The 19,153-nt window shown below is 43.0% G+C and overlaps 1 protein-coding gene across 2 annotated transcripts in view; it reads right to left on the bottom strand.

Moving 5' to 3' along the window:
* The window catches only part of ADD3 (adducin 3), a 102,313-nt gene extending 87,166 nt beyond the window's left edge, over positions 1–15,147 (bottom strand). For both annotated transcript variants that reach the window (XM_059821015.1, XM_059821016.1), the window contains exon 1: positions 15,100–15,147. The gene's annotated coding sequence lies outside the window, so the exon portion shown is untranslated. The remainder of the gene's footprint in view (positions 1–15,099) is intronic.
* Between the last annotated feature and the right edge of the window lie 4,006 nt (positions 15,148–19,153).

Below are 19,153 nucleotides of genomic sequence, written 5' to 3'. Positions count from 1 at the left end.
TTCACAATTATTTAAAATGTCCCAAGCGACCTTTAACAAAAACTTCAAACATCCGTTACATCTGAATTAGGCATAATTTTCAACAGGATTAAAAATATATATAGATATAGATATATATATATAATAGCACTGTATAAACACTGTCTTTAGTAGTGGAATCAGATTGATTTAAAGTGTGGTTAGACCTAATGGCTTGTTCAGAGAGGAAACTTTGGTGAGGATGGATGAACAAGGCAATCTGAGCCCAGAGGTGAGCAAAGCACTTGTTTCTGCTTTTTGCAGCGAGAGGGGCTGCTGGAGCGTCTGAGCACCAAGGCCCAGCTACGCTCTCACCCAAGTGTTCCCAGCTATTTCGGTTAGGGTGGGTGATGCAGGTCAGCAGCGCTGCCCACATGTAGTCTATCTACATGGTGCCTAAAAATTACTTCCAAACTTCAAATGTTACAGCCTCACTTAAAAAGAACCCTGCTGGGTAGATGCACTTACCTACTATTTGTAACAGAAGCCTTCTTAGCAAAGCTTTTTCTTCAAACATACAATAAACCCTAATTTGAGAACATTTTGATTTGACTGATTCTGAAGCCTACCTATGGATGGGGAATAGGAGAAACAAATGAGGATGTGTGTGCATTTGTTTATTTTCTTAAGAAGGAAGACAAACAAATTGAACTGCTTGAGAATGCAAAACATACAGATGGTTTCTGGACACATTACTAAATCAATGACAAAACCTTCAATCATTTACTAGGTGCCAACTATTTCACACAAAGGGTTTCATTGTCCCCAGAAAGGGTGAACACCAGTCGCATCAGTGTGGGATAAAATATCTTAAAAGGAGAAAGATAACATACTGCAGCTTTTACACAGCTTGTATTAAAAAGTTTTAAAAAAAATCTCACAGCCAAACACTTTCCAGAGGTTAAGCCAGTATGCAGATGGGATATTTATATATGACAGCAATCTGAATAATGAGCTGAGAACTAAACAGAGAGTTGTCACCTGGGTGTTATCTGCACAGAGCCGAGAGGACCCACGGATCCAGGCCCCACCGTACAAAGAATTCGTATGCAGGCATAACAACTTAAGTGTGCTATTTGCTCCTCTACTGGGGCACCTTACTTAATTAGCCAGCCAAGCTCGAGATGGGGTTGCCTTGTTTTAAGGCTTCCGGCATCCATAGAGAGTTCTCCAAAAAGCAATTCAAAGCAGGAATGTGATTAAGGGGAAAGCCTCAGCTGGCCGAGCTGAGTGGTGTGAATACCTCCTGCCTTTCTGCTCCCTTACGGACCAAGCCAAAGAAAGATGCTGTGGCTCAAGAGAAAGTCTCAGTAACTGGATCCAAGTCCAGTGCAAACTCCCCCCCATGAGACGCTACAAGGAAATCACTGCATCTAACAATCAAGATAGTTCTACTTTTTTGCTTTTATAACCCTCCCGATCTATCAAATGCACTAAAGAGAGTGCTCTAATTAATTAGAAAGCTGCACAATTGCACACTTTCAGTGAAGTTTCTGCTAGTTCAGTTTACTGCAAAGAACAAACAACTGGAAGATCAGATCCTCTTACACTAAATACTTTCACTCAGACCTCTCAGGAAACTTAATTTCACACAACTGCAAGATAAAATGTTACAGCTGATATCTTCAAATTATTTATGTTTTTCACACCAGGTTACACAACCTTGCAACCCTCTATATCCATGGGCTCCTGTAAATGACTGATTTTACAACGCATCCGTACTCATCTCGCCTCTGGTCAGAAGTGGACATTTCAATAAATTTCTAGACAGATTCTGGACAAATACTACTTTTACAAATGCTTTAATAATTTAGGCACTTCAGGGCAAACTTTACTTTCTTACGTAATACCCATTGCTGTAATCCACAGAAATATTTCCAAAAGTTTATCCTTGGGGCAATATATAGTTTCACCCCCTCTGTCAGCTTTCTTTTTTCATCACACAGAATTCTGTTGTACCACATGCATATTATGGTACAAAAAAAAAGACTAAAAATGCTGCATTCATTAAATTTGACCATAATGCACAGTGCTAATGCACTGCAAGGGCTAATCTCAAATCACAAAGCTTTTTGTTCCATGAGGAATCCAGTTTTCATCTTCCAAAGTGCCACACGATTAGCCACTGTAAGGGCTTTCATTTTTACCAGAGAGTGGTTTCTAACACGCATAGGAAAGACATAAGAATAGAAAAGGAGTTAAAGTTATGCAGTTGAACCTGCATAACAGAAAGAGTATTAGGAAAGTTTCTCCTAGATTTCTATGAATAAAGAAGTAGAATGGCGTTGAAGAGCATGTGCAGAAATAGATGGGGAAAGGAAACAGTTTTGTGTACTGGGTATGATTCACCTGTTGCACCTAATTTCACAAATGCGCAAAGACACGAAAGTTAGAGAATAACAAGAGGGGAAAAACATCCCCAAAACATTCTAAAAGAATTAAAAGGATGGCTACAGTTTTGCCTTCAGCAGCTTTACTGTGGTATCTATTAGTTTGTAAATGTCAAAGCTACTACTATGTTTTTTCTTCCTCCCCTCTCCTTGAGAAGTATCTGCAGAAAATTGCAGTACTGCACACTCTCTACCCTGAAAGGCTAATGTTCTGGCATAGCAGAGGCAGTGAAAAACAGATTCAGCATCATTCCTCTCCCGGCAGTGTTCAGTATCAGAAAGAGAGGAAAACCACTGGCACACTCTGCCTTCTTGCTTCACACTGTATTTGTGGCTGAGAGGCACCGTCATTTATTTATAGAATCTCTCAGCAAATTTGCTTGCATCCTGAAGTACGTTGTGATGATTCTATCCCTATTTTAGCATATTACAATTGATAATATTTTATAACTGTAGTAGAAGGCAAAAGATACCATTAACAGCTAGCAGACAGTTGCAGCAAGTCAGAGGCATCATTCACTGCGAAGGTCAGGTAATCACCGTGCCAGAAAGCAGCACTGCTTCTCACCAAGCACGAGCTGAACACTTGGAACAAGGTTTCAGGAACCTCAGGCACAGCCAGGTCTATTATGCTGGCTTCAGTTATAGACCTTTCAGTGAATCTGGAGTTCTCCCATTGAATTTACTGTTATAATGGCATTTGAATCAAGGAGACTTCCTGAGTAAACCAGAATTCAGGATAAATGCATGAAGATAGGATACAGCTATTAAAGTATTGCCCAAATCATCTTTCAGTTACTTCAGGCACTCAAGCTGCCTCAGTTTTAAACTCTGCTCAAAGCAAAACGAACAAATGCCAATAAAAAAATTTGATGGAAAATCCAACATCAGCGAAATCTGGCATTGTTTGTTTCAGTTATATAGAATCATTATGTCCGGTCCTTGGATCCTCTTTATTATACCCTCATTTCCCCTGACTGAAGAAACCTCTGTAACAGAAAACCCTCAGGAGCCATAATTTAACAAGGACAGCATCCAAACTTGATACAACGACTGTATGAATGAAGCCAGTAATCTGGGTATGGTTAGAGTTTAAAAAAGTTTCCAATGGACAAAATGAAAAACTACATTTGATAATAAATCTTCTTTTTATGAGCAAGCTTAATACCCTTCCTCTTGGTACAAGAATGTAATACTGCCTTCCTTGCCAAGAAACAAAAAAGGACAGAAAACCCACACAGAATGAGAACCGTAATAAACAGAATAAACATCAGATACACATAGTATTTTTGAAAAGTTTTACCTTTTTTTGCATATGGCCTGTATCTCATTAACCAAGTCTTTTTAAGAATACCAGTGCTTGAAACGAGTCTTCAGGCAGCATAAGTCAAAGCCGAACCAGGGCTGGGGTGAGATGAGACAATTGCATGGGAATTACTAACGAGCTCCGCCACACACTTTACTATTACGACAAAGCAACAGCCTACACATGTGCAAGTACACACACCACCTTTTTCCTGCAGAAATCAAAGGGCTGAGAACCCGAAACTACTGAGCTTAGATGAGGACGGTGTTTGCACCCAACCCCAGATACCACTGTTTTGACAGTCTGAACAAGAGCAGAAGTGCTGCTATTCCTGTTTGTGCATTTAAAAGGTGCCCAGTATAACAAGCTCTCTCTGAATCCATTTGGCTAATCGCATTTAAAATTCAGGGGCTCTGTTTTGGTTCATCTAACACCAAAACGCTACCAACAAAAAAACAAGTTCACACAGCAGGGGGGTGGTGATATGTGCAACAGGCAAAGTAATTTTCAGAAGCTCTTTCTGTTGAAGTCAGTATCCCGTCGCCCAATGCGCTGACACAGCCAGAGCTGTTATTTTTAAACACAGCCATACTCTATTTAACTAAAGCATCTTTACTCTGACTGAGCCAGTATTACTTTGATAAGACTCCTTAAGTATTTACACCGAAGACTGCATATCACATCAAACAAAGAAAATACAAACTTCTGAAGACGATGCTTCATTGCAGCTAGGAAAAGAGAAAAAAGGAAAAAGAGAGAGGTCCAGGAAAAAGCTAGGAGGACCCAGCACTGAAGACCGTAAAGTGCTATCTGCAGGACAGCTATTCACACTGTGAATTTGTATCATTCACCACCTGCACAGAGACTAACTGGAACAATTTCAGTCAACTTAAACAGCAAACAGCTTTCTGCTGTTGGAAACTCAGCATTACATTTCTAAAACAATTCTTCTGCCAAATTTGTTGGTAGCAACACTAGGTTTTCTTACACATGATATAACCGATGAGAACCTGGATGGAAGGAGAAGACAGGCAATACCATTTTCAAAGGCATGTAAGAGACTGCAAGTTATAGTTACCCAACATTTTGGGCAGCAGGCTGAGCTATGCTAAACAACTTATTTGTCTACGTTTTCCTCAATGTAAGTATTACTTCTTTATACACATAAAGTTGTCTTGTAAACATATGCATAAGTTCATTACTAGAACCCAGTGCTACCCCATCCTTTCCTCTCGCCAAAGAAATAATTTGTGCTGTTCATTCCTGAACATACAGACACTGTGGTCTACCTGACACAATGAAGTTTTCCTATTTCAATATTTAACCTCCTTTTCTTATACATTACTATGAACTAGAACCAAAAAATAAGAAGAGCAATGGTACACACTGTTGAACAGTGAAAGCCATCTTACTTTACAATAGAAAATTTAGTTGTGTGTCTCGTGCTGTGCACATATACTGCAGGCTCTGGAGACAAGGAAAGAAGGCTGTTAGAAAGCAACCCCAAGCACCTGACTCCTCCACACCACCCAGGACTGTCACTCATGGGCAGCCTCACGGAGCTGCGATATGGGTGTGTGACACGGGAGCCAAAGAGCAGCTCAGCCCAGCATGCTGAGATTATTTTAATCAAAATAATTTCAAAGTCTGCAGAGTTTCTCCAGAATGTTGCATTTATCCCACAGAGCCTCCCTTTAAACATGACCCTTCCCTCTCAGATTTTGAGAGTACCGGGAGGGTAGGGGGAACCTCCTAACCTAGTGGCAGCTACATCTCATGTCAAAGCCTAGAAAAATGGCTTTTTCATTCTTACTTTACCACAAACAAGTGCCCTTGCAGAATGCTCAAGTCACGAACACCTTCCATTTAGATTTTCGCATTGCCTCCCAGCACTGCAGGTAGCACACTGCAGAGCTGTCACCACCAAAGGATTAAGGGGCTGGAGTCAACCCAAAGCTCAGCAATGACAGTCCCCCATCTCTCTATTCCCACCCTTTCCCCGCAGGTTCTCACTGCTGCCTTCGACACCTTGCACCCACCCTAGTGCTCACTCAACCACCTCTTGAGCTAATCCAACTTATTAAAGAGAGTTAATGCAGACAGGGGGAAAGAGGAGGTATTCTGCTGCAATTCAGTGAACTGTGTAAGTTCTTGGGTAAGCCCTGCTGCTCGCTGAGAGGATGGGGCAGGACCACATGGCCAGGAGGTAAGAGCAGGATATCCCCTTTAGCTTGGTTGTAACATACAAACCAAATATTTTAATCAGACGGAAATCAGAGTCCTAGAGGGGAGTGACTGTATTAAAGAGGTGATTATATTTATTGGAACGGTGACATGCAGACTTCTTATTTGACTGGGTTCTTAAACAGGACTACAGGGCTTTAATTTGTTTCTTTAAATTGGTTTTGAGACAGAGAGTAACCCAAAAAAACTTTAGAGAGAGGGTGGAATAACCTTGGAGAGAGTACACTGCATTATGCCATGTCAATCATAATAGTTTCCCCAGCACAAATATATGCTAGTACACATTCTTCAAGTTAACTAATAAACAGAAGAGTCATAAAAAAAGAATTACTTACACTATGCATTTGCACAGTAATTTTGTAGCTTTAATTTCATCTTTGAACTATCAGTTATATTGACAAGTAACAGTGGCAGCAGTGTGTATTACAAAAGGAGTAAACAAATGACCTTTATCTAACTTTATTAAAGTAATAAAGGGCAGACTTTTTTTAAACTTTCTTCAAAGAGTTTTATAGCCAACTACCAGCAGGGTGTGGACTGAAGCTAAAAACTTTGAAATAGGTCCCTGTGAAATCTGAAACCAAAACACAGCAAAGGTCACCCCTCTGAAGAACTGTCTTGTCTGTATGTATACTATAAGCAAAGCTCTGTTAGCGCAGCCTCAGTAATAATGTAATTCGACTTACCCCCTGGGAATAGAAACAACATCAGGTTTCTACTACAAAGATAAATTTACTGCCCACAATACCTGTTACTGTACATTTGCAGCATGTTTGATAGTAGCCAGACACTAGTATTACATGGTATACCTCAAGCTATTTTTTCTTGTTAAAGGCTAACCCAGGTTATGAATACGACATTGTTATTCTTACTCCCACCATTAGCTAATTCTTTTTAGTCAACATTGCACATACAGTAAAGTCTTATGCAACATACTAGCCAATATTAATAGGAAAGGAAGTGAAAAATTCAAAAAAACCAGATGCCTCGCTATTTTTCCCCCCTAAAGGGGAGGATTTCAACCCTTTTCAACAAGGAAACAGAATTTTTCCAGTGAAGAGACAGGATCTTCTAACACAAGTATTGGGACAATAAGACTATTATACTTTGTTCTGTCTTGTGGGCTCCTGTGAAACAGTTCACAGACCCAAGCTTAGAGACAAGTGCCATATAGCAACTGAGGTTCTTGAAAAGGATTGCCCATATGCACATTGCTCTGCAGACACATATGGGCTAGCCAGTCTGTTTTTCCAGCCATAGGAGAAGACTAGGCAGCCAAAGCTGCTGGCACTGGAACCACTGGGTGAGCTTGGGCTCCTGCCCACCTTGCCTACCCCCTGCATCTCCACTCAGAGCTCTCCCTCCCTTTTGCTCCAAGTTGTGTCGTGTTTGCCAAGTGAGGAGAGTTTGTGAAATCTTTGAAGATTGCCAAATGCTTTGCTTCACAAGGCAAAGATTTCACAAAGAGTAGGACTGAAGCATTGACTGCCCTTTCTGGATGATACTTCTCTGGTATCAAAGCCATCCTACCACACTTAATGGTCTCCATTGGCCACTTTGGATCCATCGCTGAAGAGACAGTGTCTTGAGATCCAGGCAATTGAAGACTTTCAGACTTAAAATATTTTAAAGGACACAGGATCCCACCTGGCAATACATTAAAAGTCACTCAATTTGATTAGAAGCATTGACACGCAATAAAGCACTCACATTAGGAATGACAAGAAAAAGAATATTTCATGCTGACCAGACAGCAAAAATTTCCATTTTGAATGGTGCGGTGCTTGAGAAGAACTAAGCAGTCTTTGAAATCTAGCCCTTAACCAGGAGTTGTCTTAGGGCACGTAAAATTAGGGTGCTGCTGTTTAAAAACTTCTAAGCTTGAGCAAACACACACAAAGAGCATAACGTGTATGCAACAACCATATAAAGAGGAAGCAGTATTTCAGTTTTTCCCCCCAAGTACTTCACTCACAGGAAAACATCTGATGTAAAAAGGGAACCCACACTGCCCCTCTGCCACATAAGGGCAAATTATCCAGGCACCTATAAAAAAACCCCTCCTGATGTTTTACAGCTTAAACGTTTTATATAGTTAAACTGAGTTGTCTTGAGTTTGCATGCTTTATGTTATTTGATATGTTTTAACTAGGAAGCTACCTGGATTCATGTCAAGATTTTTTTTTTTTTTTAAACTAACCTGGTTTTGAGTACAGACTTACTCATACTAGCGCTACACAGATGTATTCAATCTCTTTGCATGCTGCAAAACTATTTAAACAAAGTTCGAAACAGAGTAAAAAAAGGAGGGAGGAACCTGACTGCCAGACCACAGGGTTTGGTTTCTGGTTTTGTTTTTTTTATTTATTTTAAAACCCCACAAATTTCAATGTATTTGCAAGTTCTTCTGCGCATTTCTTATTTTTTGCTCAATACCAGACCCATGATTTTGATCAGCTTGATAAGGAACAAGCCAAACATACAAAGAGGGCTTCGCTGGTTACAGGCATACTTTGCTTTACAAAACATTGCACTAGCCATTATGAAAGCATATATCACAACTTCATTTTTCTTCCTCAGCTGCTCAGGATTAAATCTTTGCAATAAAAATATTTATGAAAATTTAACTGAGCAATCTACTTTGGACACTTTGTCTTAGAAGATAGAGTGTTTTGTTCCAAATCATGCACATGCAGAGGTATCCACCAAGCTCTCCAACTGTGTCACTCCAGTCTTTAAGCCATTTAACACAGAACATGCACATGTCCTTTGAATGCCAAGTCAGCTATACGTCAAAGACAAATAGCTCTGGATAGTCAATCCATAACAATCAGCACGTCAGTAAGAAATCTAATTTGTATTCAGTATTATGTCCATCGATGGGAATGGAAAAAGAAAAAATCAACACATACCCACAGATTCTTTATAACCTCAATAATTTTAGGAATAAGAAAATTACACAACCTTTGGCGTGAAAATACACGGTTTGCCCTAAGAGACAACAGCTTCCCTTTAGTAAATGAATTAAAGGCCATGAACATCTGCTTCCTACCCTGACAGCTGGGTCAAAAAAAAAAATTGAGTCACCAGAAGAGTTTTGCCACCTTTGCATATACTTTTAGATAAATAGGCATTTAAAGACAGCTGCCATTGAAAGCCAGAAATTGTACAGATTAACTGTGAACATTACAAAGACAATTACTCCTTATCTGGGTATTTAGTACAATGCTTCATATGCAATCAAGATCTGAAACAGGATGATGGGCTTGTTGTGGGCACTATCACAATTTAATCATGATAACATAAATATCTATTTGACTAGTTATTCATTTATTATGGCAGTAATACTACATCAGAAAGGCTAATGTTGTATTCAGTTAACATGGGAGTGCCAGGCATTAATTTCATACGCAGCTTCTTGCACCCTAAATTTCAGCACCATCATACTGCTGAAAACAATCATAAGAAAATAGTTGATCTTAGCCTCCACAGGCTACTTTATCATGCAATCTCCAAATAAAGTTTTTATGTTATAAGAATTAAGTTTTTGGTTTGGGTTTGGTGGTTTAGGATGCACAGCAAATACAGTAGGTTGTCTGATGTGGAGCAATAATTCGTGTATCAAAAGACAGATGGTTTACATTGTGTTTTACTCCTGTTTTAGCATTAACCAGAAGCCTGGAGAAATTATTAGCAATTCATTAGCACTCCTAAAAATGGTTGTGTATCTGAGTCAGGAAAACACAAGGTACGTGCGAGGTCACTACTTTTGTGTCATTGTATTCAGTTCTAGACAGAACTGGATGCACTGCCTAGTATTGTCTGCTGTTTCCGTCCCAGAATCCTATTTTCAATTTCACCTCATTTTTCATACATTAGGCTGAAGGTTACCTCCACTAAATGTCTGCTAGATCTGAAGCATCTGAGCCAAAGCACTTCTGCTCTTCCTGACACAAGAGCTCATAAGTTTACTTTCCAATGCTATAGTTAAATTTTCATTTTTAAATCCAGGATATTTTCTTTGGAAAGCACTACCCAGTGTTCATATACTTGACTTTGTGGCCCTACTGATGCTCTCCATAAATAGAGGGGTTTTTGTATATAAATCCACAAAGACTAAAATGTCATACAGGTTGCTATGAAAGTACTGGGATACTGGATTATATGAAACAATGTATGTTAATATCAGCAATCCCTCTGAACCCAGCCAACTTATAATTTTCATTGATCTAGAAATGATTTATTTGAATCACATGGACAATTTCAGTACCAAATTGCTTCCACAGCATTCTGTCAAGACTTCTAGAGCTGTCAAAAAGCATTTCTTCAATAAAAGCAAGCCCACATTTGGAATGGAAAAAATATATATTTCAAGTTATATTTTTCATTTCTTGTTTTTACTGTATTAGAACAAGTAAAGCAAGCTTTATCGAGTAAGTGAGCTTTTCTATTTTGCACTCTACTTACCATCCAGAAGGACATGCACAGGAATGCTTGGTTGGGTGGTAGGCACCCTGCTTCCACAACTGACATTTACTGTGCATCTGCAAATACAAAATGCAGATCCAACTGGCCTCTAAACTATGTCATATTTAGTGTAATTGCTATTGATGACATACACAGGAATGCTTGTCTTCTACAAAAAACCCCACATCATGTAATAATCAAATACATGCAACAATAAAAAAAACTTGAGACCAATTATTACAGATATAGATTAAGATAACAAGCACAGATTTTCAAAGCAATTCAACAGAACCCTCTTACTTTGGCCAACACAGCAGATAGTTAGCCCTTGGCTGAAGTGCTAGCTACTATTAACACCAACACTGTGCTAGGTACTCATTCAGGGCAGCACAGTGACAGTAACAGCATCAGCAAGCTGCCATCAACTCTAAAGTATTCAAGATTGCCATGTACTTCAGCTGGAGAAGTAACTTCAGGAGGTTCTGGCTGCACAAAGGGAAAGGCATTTACCAGCTGTCAGCTGCTGCAGGTCAAGAAAACACAACATGAAAATCTACAAAACAAGCTGGAGCTCTCACACCAGTTTGCAATTTACTGATCTTCACCTCAACCTGCTAACTCGCATGAAAACTACCTGTTGTTTTGATGTCACTAGGATTTAAACACATTAAACAATACAAGGCAAGAGTTTCTTCCTAGCCAAGACCAGAAGAGTTTGAGACTACAACAATGAATGAGGCTATTATAATATTTCCTTAATTAGCACTTTGTACCAGCTGATTGCATCCTTGTCAAGCAGAATTTACATTACTACCATAAGACACATACTACATTTAATGTGCTCCCAGAGTCCTAACTAAATAGGTATCTACATCACATTTACCAAACTGTGAAGATCTAGGGGGGAAATAAACAACTAGAAGCCATCATTCTCATAGCGAGGTTTGAAGCTCTCAAGCCTTCTTTCACTATCTAACTTTTCAATGAATCTGAAGAAAATCTCAACTTTTTAGTAGTAAACATTTTCCAGTTTACTGATGATTCTGAAGTGACACCCCCGCCCCCATAGTCTAGAGCATGCCATAACTAAAGATACCTTCTTATCTAACCAAATTTATTAAAATTGATTTGTCTTAACTAATAATCAAGACGACAAATTATCCACAAAACAGCCATGTACTTGCTAGGATGTCTTAAAAAAAACCCTCAAAATCTCATTTGCGATGATGTGCAATGACTTGTGTTATCTTGAATACAGAAGAAAAAACAAGTGTTTCCCCATATGCGAAGTGACTCAAAGTTAATATAGGAAGCAGAGTAGACTCTGTGGCAAACAGATCTAACGTTAACACACAGTAAGTTACTGCTTGTTCCCTAAGGGTCAAGTAGCTTTTATGCATCTTCATCTGCCAAAAAAGGCTACACAAAAGACAACTATCCATCCCGCCCACCCCCCCCCCCCCCAAGAACCCTACCAGAAGCCACACCACCATCTCTCATACAGCAACCAGCATTTCAAAACATAGCTTGAAGAAAAGCCTGTGATGTAATGGGAAGCAAAGTAATATAGATTGCATTCTTCTAAGTCAATACCAAAGCAATGACTGACTCAGTTTTTGAAACAGCAGTGCTACAAAAATGCAAAATTGATTTACAGGGGAAATAATAGCCAGAGGTTGCTATGGCTGCTATAGTTACAGGATATTTTTTAAAAAACCAAAAATTTTTATCCAGTTTAAAAAAATCTAGCAAAGGCAATTTTATGTACCAGTTCAAAGTCACACAAGTTATTCTCCTAAATGAAAATTGTTTTGTTAAAGCATTATCATTCCAACACCATCCACAGTGTGGCAAGGACATTTGTTGCTGTTTTAACTAGCAACAATGATTTTAACAAGGGAAAAACTAGCAGCCTTCTGCCTTCTTTCATTTCAGTTTCTGATCTGCAAAACATTCCACTTACAAAAGGAAACAAACTAACACTGGCCTGTCTTAAAATATTTGTCATTTTTGGTCTCTTACATGTTAATTTCTGAAGATTTTCACAGCAAATAATGTCTTATGTCAGGTCATTTGTCCTGTAACAAGTTGAGCTGAACAAAAGCAGGCAGGCCCACGTGCAATGTCACCTCTAACATCACATGCAACAGGGGCAGTTCCAGCAGAGTTACACTGAACCCAGCTCGGTTCATCCAGCCCTGTCAAACAACCGATGCTCATTTCATAACCAGCAAAGGGTCAACAGAAGAGCTGCAGTACACCTCACTGACTGACAATGAAACATCCCCATTCACCCAGATCGCTCAAGTCCACCCCTTCTAAAAGCAATGTGAAGTCTCTGGCCTGAGAGGCACCACCTGGACCTCCTCTTCAGGTTAGGTGATCATGGTGTACACAACAGCCTAACTGCACCACCCTAAAGTCATAATTTCTGTAAATAAAAATGTCAGCCGCCTCAATCCTCAGGCAAGAGTCAAGGATAATGACTGATTTAACCAAGAGACCATTAAATCCCCAGATATCCTAAAGCGTAGCAGCACTCCATCTATTGGTCAAGAATTAAGGACGTGCTTAATCATCATCATCATCATGCACTAACCTCGACCATTAAACACTCAGCCCCTAAATAGCCCACCCTTTCCTCCCTGCTTAGGGCTTCACCTTCTCCCAGCAAAAACTAAATGCAAGCAATAATGTCTTCTGAAAAATAATGTGGGTATCACTAAAAGTGTTAATGTGAAAATTTCTAAAGTTAAAACCGCTATACACTATTAATCAGACAATTATAATTTTGTTTCATTGAGGAGCACATGTGCTCCTTACTCAAAGGCGTAAGGAGCTTGTTGAGGAGCTTGTCTGATAAGAGCCAAAGAGCCCATGGCGTTCCCAGAGTTCACAGCTTCTTTCCCTGTAAGTACTGTATGCCACCAAGGAGGCTGCCACAAGGAGTTCACACGCCGTTTCCAGCCAGGCCACTTACGTGACGGGCCGTGCAGACCAGAGACCCCCCCCCGATACAAGAGATGTGCCGACAAACCCTGCCAGGGAGGCAAAAGCAAGCCTTTCACAGCAGATCTGCTGCCAAAGCAGCCACACACAGAACTGATTTGGCTCACGCCACTCTCCCCCAAAGCCACCACTGCCCGTTCCCAGCAGATCACACACAGACGTACATCCACCACACCGCTGCTTGATTCTAGTCACCAGCAACTGGACCAGGAGGCAGGTGAGACAGCCTGAAGTTGCCCCAGGCACGCCAAAGACCTTTCTTAAAGGCTGAGGTCGCAATTATCAGCTTCATTCCTCTGCTACCAAAACTGATTTAAGCAACAACCTCTCCCACACAATTAATAATTCAGCAATTTCATACATTCATGCTTTTATAACCCTTAGCCAGTTATTTTTTGCCCAGACATTCATTGCCATTGATTTTATCTATTTGTTTTAAAGCTTAGCTCCTCCACATAGTGGCACCACACAGATGAGGCATAAACCTACACATTTTTCCTCTGCTCGGTATCACATCACTACCCTCCACACCCGAGTCCAGGAACTGTGAATGAAAACAAGCAGATTCAGCCTCAACCCGCCTGTAACATAACGATGCTGAGAAGACAGAAGCAACCCACCTCCATGACTGGCTGCGGCAGTTGTTGCTTTTGAGGCATGCTCTATCCTTCTTACAGAGCCAGTCCAAGGCTTCCCTGCTAAAAATCGCATCATTCGGCCACGCAGACCCTGCCTGCCTGCCCTGAAGTCCAGGACGAACACCGACTGATAAATGCGCTCTGAATTCCTAAATAAGCTTTTTAATGCGAGATGAAAATTGTCTTGGGGTGAGACCAAAACTGAGGAAGAAACTCCCAAAAGGCCCACCGTAATCCTCATTTGTGGAGCCTAAAGTTCAAGGCAGCAATCTTGAATTTTGTCCTCGCTGATACAAACACATAATGAAAATAATCCCAAACTGTTAACAACACACGGCGCTGCGTGACCACCGCGAACGCCCCAGAAGCGAGCGGCGCAGGGCAGATGCCGGTCGCGCCGGTAGGTACGCGCTGCCGTGACCAGAATACGTGTGCCCGCACTTGGAAATCGCATTCCCGGGCTCCCCGCACCATTATCGACGGCAAAGGTGGAGCCGTGCGCGATTAAACATACAAAAAGACTACAGAATATAAATTTTAAGAAGTTTTCTGAGGCTCGTAGGGACTCCGGAGCCTTGCGATGGACCAAGGACAGTCCATAATGACAATAATTACTTTCAAGCTTTTATTTGATCAGCAGAGTTCCCGAGCAGCGGCGCATTATTTAAAGCCCTGTCCTTTTCAGCTCAGCGCTGAGGCAGAAAGACAGCACTGCAGCATCTCCGTCGGCCGGAGCTGGCGCACACCCACGGAGAAGTTCCCCCTTAGCCCTACGGCGACCGCGGTCCCCCCCCCCGCCTCAGCCCGCTGGCAGCCGCGGCCCCGCGCTAGCCTCGCAGCCGTGAGGCGGCTGAGGGAACGGGGGGAGCGCGCCAGGCCTCCAGCCGCGCCCCCCCTCCCGCCCCCGCCTTCCCCAACGGCGGCAACGGTTCGGCCACAGACCCGCAACAGCCGTTACCGCCCGCGTTCGGCGGGAAAGGAGAGGATCCCCCCCCCTCCTCCTCTCCCCACACCGCAGGAGCGTTACCTCAGCGGGCCCGCGCCTTTGTGCTTCAGTCCATCCCTCCTCGCCGGTGGCGGGAGCCCCACCACCACCGCGGCGGGCGGGCGGGGAAAGGGGCGGCGCACTATGTGGCAGGAAGGGACACCTGGGCTCCTCCCCCCGCGCCCGCCCGCCCGCCGCGGCTCACTATCTGGCAGCGAGCGGGGACTCGCCCGCCGCCATTCCCTCGCTGCCCCTCGGCCAAGTTTGAAGCCGGGGGAGGGTGAGGAGGGGCGGCGGCCGCCCCCGGCTTCAAACTTGGCCGAGGGCCGGCGGCGCCGCCCGTGTCCTCCGCTCCGGCCGCCCTCCATTGTTGTCCCCGGCCCAACTCTCCGCGCCTCGGCCGCGGCTCTACCTGCAGTGCGGGGTGGGCAACGCCGCTCGTCCCCGGCGAGGCATCCTCCGGGGAGCGTTTATCTCTGAAAGGCCGTGGCGGGCGGGGTCTGACATGAGGAGATGAACTCTGCAGGGCCCGGTGCAGAGCTGAGGTGGTGGTGGGGAATAAAATGTGGTGTGTGTGGGAACAATGACTACAAAAACCCACCCAAAACCCCAAAAAAGACCTGTTCTGGGATAGAATTTTGAGAAATTTAAAGTCTTTAGGGCTGAAAGGCAGCAGAAGGCTTCTCCAGATGGCTTGTGCTGCTGAGGAGGAGCCATCCACGGGGCGAAAGCAGCCCTGGCTAAAAAAAGCTGCACGAAATGCAAATCTCATTTTGGCAAAAGCTGTCCTTTCTTTTTTGGCTTTCTGTAATTGTTCTGCTTTGCAGCTGAAATCATCTCTGTCTTGGTTCCCCACCCAAAGTTACTGGTTTCTTGGTTTCGGGGCTGGTTTGCTTACGTCTGAGCGGTTCTGACCAGCCGTTTGAAGTTACAGAAGCACTGGGTGATAGTTGTCCTTTATATGCAAAAAAGTCTGTATTTTAATTATATTTTTAATTCATTCTAAAACTCAGAAGTTGTCTAAAATATGCTTGAAAGGCTTAAAAGTTCCCTTTGAAATCAGCAATATTGCTTACAGGTGTAAAATTACTCACACAACTAACTTTGTGTGGGTTTGGGGACAAAACCTTTTAATTCTGCGTACTGCTCGCTTTTAAAGAGCCTCTCGGGGACTGTGGTCGTGCGGAAATGAGCAGGGCTGGAGCAAGGGCAGGGTGAAGACACCGCCTGCCCGGGGCCCTCTTCTGATGGAGTCACCAAAGAGGCTACAGTCCCGCTGGCTCCTGCCACCACATCAGTATGGGAGCCGCACGTCCCTCACAGAAGGGCGAGCAGGGCCCCTCAGGAGCTAGAGAGGTCTTAGGAGAAAAAAGTGCTTGAGAAACCAAACTATCCGGCCACGGGATATTTGATCTGGATAGGGAGAAGATGCAGAACATGTTTTAACTTTGCAAATTTATACGCAGCGCTGAGATGGCTCCACCTGACTGGACCAGTGCTGTGGGAACCTGTAGGCACTGGCCAGTAATAATGGGATGAGGTGGTAACAGCATCTGTTATTTAACACAAGGCCTCTAGCTATCTGGTGGTTGTGGGAAATTAAAACTTACCTTGGGCACAGGAAGAATATGGGTGAGTGTGTTTACAGGCACCTACCTACATGCAGAGAACACTATGAAGGCTGAAGCAATTGCTTTTCTCCAATTTGCATATTTATTCAGTATAACACTGATGGAATTAGTAGGGTTGTTCCTTGCATGTTCATCTCCTCTTTTTTATTTCCTTTTAAAAATAATTAGAGCTGTATCATGTTTTAATAAACTTTCAACCTGAAAAGGCCAAGAAATGACCAACTTTAGGTAGGGTTTTGAAAGTGAGGGCGATAACTGCAATGAAATCGGTGGATCAGGACTTCTGCGCTCTGGTCCAGACAACTGCTTAGCTAGAGATGTTGCTGGCACAAAAGCAATTGGGTATGAACTGGCTTTGCACAAATTTCAGCTGGAAATTAGAGGAGGGTTGTTAACCATTAAAGCAATCAAATTCCACCTTTTCTGTGGGGGGGTATTGGGAGTGGAAAAATTTCGCTGCTTTTGAGATGAAGTTTATTAAAGTTATTATATGATGCATTATCTGCAACATCAGGGGACAGACGATGTCTTGGGAGGTTGATTTGAGTGCTAAGGTGCTGCGTGACATTGATCACACACCTTGAGATTTGAATTTCAGAGGCAGCAGTTGCTTATCCCAGCAGAATACTTTCAGGCATGTAAAGATGCCTTTCGTGTTTATTGTAGGGTGAGTTTTCTTCTCCTGGGCATGTGGATGACTTTTATTTTAGTCCTGGAAAGATTATGCAGATGACAAGTCTTATGATTCAGGCCATAAATGGATTACAAGCAGGACCAAGAAGAAACTTTTCTGCATGAGGGACACTTCTCCCATTAGTTATGGAGGTTTTGTTCCCTCCTTTGACACAACTGCCAGGTGCTGCTGGAGAGTCACTGGCCTCGGCCAGTTCTAGTTAGGCAGGTCTCTGTGCTGCAGATGATGCAGCAAATGGAGATCTCTGCCTGTGCTGCCTGCCCGTGGGCTCCTGCAGTGCCTGGGGGCTGCTGTATAGACACCCTTCTGTGGAGTAGGAGAGATGACATCTAGAGCAGGGAGGACAGATAATAGCCGGGGCTGTTCTTTTGGGGTCAGACTGTAGTTTAGCATTAAAAAAAAACCACTTAACAAGTGAAACCAGACTGATAGTAAGCTAACACAGCATTGCATTTTTGGAGAGTGGGTCCTCAGACGTACATCCGGCCCTGTTACACTTTCTGGACCTCACAGCGTTTCTCCCTGTCTGCCATGTCAATGAAACCCTCTCTCTGTACATTTCCTGCTAAATACATTGCAAAAAATCCACACAACAGGTAAAGCGTTTCCTTTTTTGGGGACTCGATTGGGCAGAAATACTTCGCTGATTTACACAGTACTGCAGTCTTTTCACCCTCCGTAAAGCCATGTGTCTAATCAGTGGACCTCGCTGAGCTACTCATTAGAAACTTGGCCAAACCACAAACATTTGTTTCCTTGCTTTATGCCAAACTCTGAGAAAGGAGGAGGGAGTGGCATGGAGCTCATGTTAATGAGTTCTTCATTCCCCACAGAGAGATAATCAGAGCACTGCTCAGAGATTCATCAACATTTTTTATTAGCACTTTAATGACCTACATGTTGGGGATTTTTTTAAGGAGTTACTTCAGCTAAGAGCTAGATAATTCCTCATGCAGCTGTGGTTTAGGAAGCAGCTCAGGGGACATGCATGCCAAATTACTTTCGTTCTAGTTAAAAAAAATACATATACCACAAGGTTTCCTGGGTGCCTCCTTTTTCAATCAAGGGCATTATGTCCTCAATCCGTCTCTTCTGGGTTATGTGTGGGGGTTTTTGGTTTCTTTTGCAATCTTTGCAGCTTCAAGAACCGTACAGCAAAACGCCAAACGCTGGTGGTACTGCATGTTCCCCACGGAATACGGACCATAACAGCTTCCTGACCCTGGTCACTCCAGGAGGCAGGCTCCCTCGGGAGTGATGAAAAGCATTTCCAGGGACCAGCACTAATCCTACAGACCACTCCAGCTTCAGCTGGCTATATGAGGAACAAAGCTTCTAAATGCTGAGGGCTGAAGCCTTTTCCATGCTGCTGCAGGGTGAATCTCTAGCCAAGGGGTTCCGCAGTGCCTGCTGAGGAGTCTGCGGCCCTGCACGTGTGGTGGGAGACCTCGCCACAGCCATCTATACATTACGGCGAGAGCCGATGGCAAGAGAGCACTCTCACAGGCTTGGGTGAGGCTGCTCAGAAATTACCTAAAGTTCGGTATTTGCAGCTCTCCTCCTGTAAGGAACTGTCATGGTGGCAGTCAATAATGGCAGCTGCTCCTGAGTCCCTTTGGTTTAAAAGGGAGGGAGCTGCTGGACTTTTGATGTCACTTAGGAGGGCTGTCGGCTGGAAATTGCTGCACAATCTCTTCCCATGCCTCCCCTGCTCCCCAGTGGCCAGATTTCCTTCTGGAGAGAGCTGTGAGAATATACACATTAAAGCCAG

This window comes from Gavia stellata, chromosome 9 (assembly GCF_030936135.1).
Source record: "Gavia stellata isolate bGavSte3 chromosome 9, bGavSte3.hap2, whole genome shotgun sequence".
NCBI classification, from domain to species: Eukaryota; Metazoa; Chordata; class Aves; order Gaviiformes; family Gaviidae; genus Gavia; species Gavia stellata.
This window is presented reverse-complemented; position numbering and strand designations above follow the sequence as displayed.